Source organism: Papaver somniferum, chromosome 8 (assembly GCF_003573695.1).
Source record: "Papaver somniferum cultivar HN1 chromosome 8, ASM357369v1, whole genome shotgun sequence".
Taxonomy (NCBI): domain Eukaryota; kingdom Viridiplantae; phylum Streptophyta; class Magnoliopsida; order Ranunculales; family Papaveraceae; genus Papaver; species Papaver somniferum.
In genome coordinates this window covers 34,280,318-34,285,018 of record NC_039365.1, presented here as the reverse complement: position 1 = coordinate 34,285,018, position 4,701 = coordinate 34,280,318, and the positions used below count along the sequence as shown (strand labels likewise).

The window sequence follows — 4,701 nt, the reverse complement described above, 5'->3', positions numbered from 1 at the left end:
AAACTGCCGAAATTTCTCATCCCGAGAAATTCTGCTCGAGTTGACAAACTTGTTACGTGAGTACCAGTCCGCGAACCGGCGGAAAGTCTTTGCCGAGATTTTCTACTGGAGTTTGTAAACTATGCCCGGTTGCTTAAGTCCGTGAACCTAGTGTGCGAACTTAAGAAGGTTATATATCTGCAGATGATTTCTGAACTTAAACTTATAAAGACTAAGGAATGCAAATTTCAAACTGTGGCTATAAAGTTCATGAACCGATTCAAGTGAATCAAATCATCTTTGCTTCAATTGTGTCTTATGTAGTACATAAGATTTCCTTGCAATTTAACAACTCTCTAACTAGTTCATTTGAGTCACTTGAACTAGTTATGGTGAAGAAGAATATGGTTGGTATGAAATGCTCATATGGATAACCTTTTGGTTAACTATTGTTGAACCAAAAATGTACACGTTTGGGTACGGTTAATGATAGACACATTTTTGTGTCTGATTTGTCTCGATTCTATATATTGTTAGGGCTCATTTGTGTACTTATTATGGTGTTTTATTTATTTGTAGGTATTTTTGGCCAATAAACATTTTTGGAAAAAATTGGCTCGAAAAGTTGTCGGAAAGCACCCGGAGGACATTTGCTATTCGGATTCTCACTTTGGATAAGGGGTAACCTAATTACTAAGGGGATCCCATTTCCAGGCAGCTGCTAATCGCACCCCTACCCTGGATAAGGGCCAACCATCTTCAACATTTGAAATTCAAAAGGCGGGAAAGTAGATACAGTTCTGGAAGATTTAGGGTTCTTGATTTGAAGGAGTTTGAGGTCGATTAAACCTCTGATTTTCATAGGATAGACTCCCTATGGGTATAGGAATCTGATATGGGTGTTGAAATCGATTAGACTGGGCTCAATTGACGGATTTTTATCACAACAGAAAATATGGAAAGTCACGTGTGTGACCTGTTTTAGGGAATTATAGAGAGATTAAAGTGCTGTAAACCTTCCCAAAGATTTGTATCTATCTAAGGAAGAGTTTAGAATAAAAAGGAAAGCTCAGAAACGCGTAGAAATTATAAAACAAGAAATTGCCGCAACTTTGCCGTGAAGAGAAGGAAAGATATTTTGGAAGATTTGGGAGAGATTTAATCTGTATTTTTGATATAAAAAGATTGTTTGGGTCATATAGAAGGGGTGTCGAGAGTTTGGGGATCTAAGGAGAGCCAGAGAAGAAGAAATCAGAGCTTTACCAAACTCTGTTTCTGCTGCTGCTGCTGCTGCTGAAGAGGAAGAACGCGAAGAACATTGACGCACAGGAAACAGTCGCAGAACAATGTCGTTGTTTAACAGCTGAAGAACATTAAGCTGTACAGGACAGTCGTATTCTAGGGTCTTAAATTGCTGATCTTGTAATAGTTGATTAGTAACGTATATCTTCAGTATTGCAACACCAACTGTAACGGTGACTTCTGTAACGGTGACTTCTGTAACATCTATACACCGTTGCAGATCTGCTGTTTTATATATTCTCTTCAATAAAACCACCTTTTGAGCCATGATTTATTATTTTGAACCTATTTTTGATATGAGGAGCTAAACCCCATTGCTGAGGCGATAGAGGAAGCTATTTTTCCAACAAAAAGCGGTACAATCTATTTAATTTAATTTATTGTAATTATTATTATGATTATTTTCCTTGGACTATTATTGAATATGATTTTTATTTGAGTGATTGCGATCTATTTTGATGGAGTATGCTTAGTTTATAGACTCTTGATGCTTCATGATTGGTATTTACAATTATTGCTTTAGAAAATCTACTTGTTGCAATAGTAAGAATCAAATTGAACAAGAAAATTGCATCAATATAAATATTGGGTTAAATCACTTTGAATTTGAAAAATAGTGGAATCTTAGCCTCAGTGTTCTTTTAATATTGATATCAACTTTGATTGAGTTTGCTATAATTTTTAGTGAGTTTTCTATTTTAATATTAGAATTTAAGTCTAATTAATATCCTTCACAAGTCTGAGAGTCGAACCATTTTTACCACTATCTACAAATCACATCAATTTTTGGCGCCGCCGACGCGGACTTGTTTTTAGGGTTTTAGATTTATTTTATTTTTATTTATTTTATTTTATTTTTTTATTATTTTTGTCCTTTTTTTATGTTTTTGGGTATTTATCTTGTGTCTACAGGTTCTGGATCATAAAGAAAATTGAGCCAAGGAGTTTGGTGATTTCATAAAGACTTGGAGCTAAAGATTAAAGCAAAAAGAACAGAAAGAAGACAATTTTATTCTCGACAATTTTAGTTTAGGGTTTGTTTATTTTATTTAAAAAAAAACACTGTATTAGGGTTTATTATTTTTGTAATTTTTCTTTTCTTTTTGGACTTTTGGACTTTTGGACTTTGGGACATTATTTGTTTTTATTACCCTACAGAAGGGTACTTTAAATATAAACTGTTTGCAAAGAAGGAGGACAATTACGATATTGTCTCTGCACCTTGGGTTCGTACACTAGAGATCGGAGTCAGTGGCCCGAGTCGATTACAACCGATTGATCCCCCGTTTGGAACGGGAGGTAAGATTCTAAACACTCGTGAATCCCCTGTCAGCGAGTTACTGGACTCCTTCGTATGCATATATGTTGAGGACTGTATACGGACATTTATTTTTCTAGTAAAGGGCAAGGCCTGGCCATACAAGATAAGGGTTAGGATTTCATCACCGTTCTCTTCTTGCCCGCTTTAGGAACACGTAACCTACGCGAACCTAAGCCTAAAATTTTGACTAGAACGAGACCGATAGGGTAACGAGCTTAACAGGAAAGTCATTCGAAAAATATTGGTTACTCTTTTAAGCATACTTCAAAGTTCTTGACGGTTTATGTAAGTTGAATGCGTGACTGCGCCGCCTTGTAATACCGGTGAGGCCTTGGGTATCAAATCTCCACCGATCTTCCCTCGCCTCCATTCAAATTACATTAACTCGGATTGATTCCAGAGGGGTTTGCTTAAATTGTAACGAATTCTCGTTCGAAGGATTAGAAGCTGGTCTAGAAACAATCTAAGTGGAGCCATCATGCTTTTTGTTTGCTAGAAATCAATAGGTTTGATTTGGTTGAGTCGGCCTTGATATGTGTTTGCTTACCCTTCCAATTTAGAAAATTCTATTGTATGCCTGAACATAAAAGAGACGCACTAGGTAGATTTGTTAAAGAGAAACCTAGTAGTTTTAAGCGTCTCGATTACCTTAATCTAGAAAGTCCGACTTTTGAAGAGTCTGTTTTTGAACGTCCTTTGACTGAGGAGAGAATCCCTGTTGCTCCGATAGCGCCAGAAATGGAAACTTTGAAAGCTTTGTTGAATCCAACTAGGACTACTCGTCCTTCGCGTATTAAGTTAGCTGAAACAGAGGCACCCTAAGAACTAAAACCTGGGACCTTACAGATGCTCCCAATATTTTTAAGGAAAGAAAATGAAAAGCCTTATTACCATGTTAGGGATTTTGAGGAAATTTGTAGTACTCTAAGAATTAGAGGCTTAGATGATGATGCTTTGAAACTTAGGTTATTCCCATTTTCCCTGAAAGATAAGGCCAAGTCGTGGCTATATAGTTTGAACTCCGAGTCAATTGAGACATCTGAACAACTTACATCTGCCTTTTTCAATAAGTTTTTCCCTAGGCAAAAAACATCTTCTATTAGGACGCAAATATGCACATTTTTCACAATAAGAGGGAGAATCTTTATATAGGTATTTGGAAAGGTTCAATGATTTATTATCCCAGTGTCCTCATTATGGTTTAGAAAAGGTTAGGCTAGTTCAGATCCTTTATGAGGGTTTAGATTATTCCACAACGACCATGGTTGAGTCTCTATGCACTACTGGATTTGAAAACCAAACTGTTGATGCGGCGATGGAATTTTTTAATGAAATCGCCGAAAAAACCCAGTAATGGGAAAATAGTAGGGCACCCCAGAAAACAATTCTTTGAAGTAGAGGAAACGTTAATAGGGTAGAAAGAGGCTATGAATCAGATGCCAAAATTGCTGCTATAGCAAAAAGGTTAGAAGCCTTAGAAGTGGGCCAGACTAGTGGTAGAGTGGAGCCTTTTTGGGAAGGCCAGAATATTGAAGAGCAGCCAATGCTCTTTATAATAACACTAGATTTGATAACCGTCAAAAGATTGACCCATATTCAGAAACCTATAATCCTGGTTGGAGAAACCATCCGAACCTTTCGTGGTCTAAGGGCCAAAGTCAAGGTCAGTTTAGTAATTCTAATGCTCCCCCAGGTTTTGGCTATACTAAGAATCCTTCAGGACTAGCTCAGTTTCAGAATCAGTCAGATAAGAAAATCCTAAGTTTAGAGGAATCTCTCGCCTTGTTAACTCAGCAAACTGCAAAATTTCAGTTATCCGTAGAACAGAGTCTACAAGCTAGTAACAGGATAGGACAAGAAAATAGTCAGGCTATTTCCGAGTTAAAAACCCAGGTTGGTCTGATAAGTGATTCTTTGAGAGAAAAAGGTAAGTTTCCTAGTCAAACACAACCCAACCCTAGAGGAGTTCATGAATTAGGTGCAAAACCATCGAATCAATTGAATGTTGTTAGAACCCTTAGAAGTGGTAGAGTTGTAGACAATAAGGTAACCATGCCCGATAGTGAACATACTGTAGTTCACCCCTCAGGATCTCACCT

General features: G+C 37.1%; 1 pseudogene; it reads right to left on the bottom strand.

Annotated features, from left to right (window-relative positions):
• Nucleotides 1-3,704: 3,704 nt before the first annotated feature.
• On the bottom strand, nucleotides 3,705-3,805 carry LOC113307094 (annotated as a pseudogene).
• Between the last annotated feature and the right edge of the window lie 896 nt (nucleotides 3,806-4,701).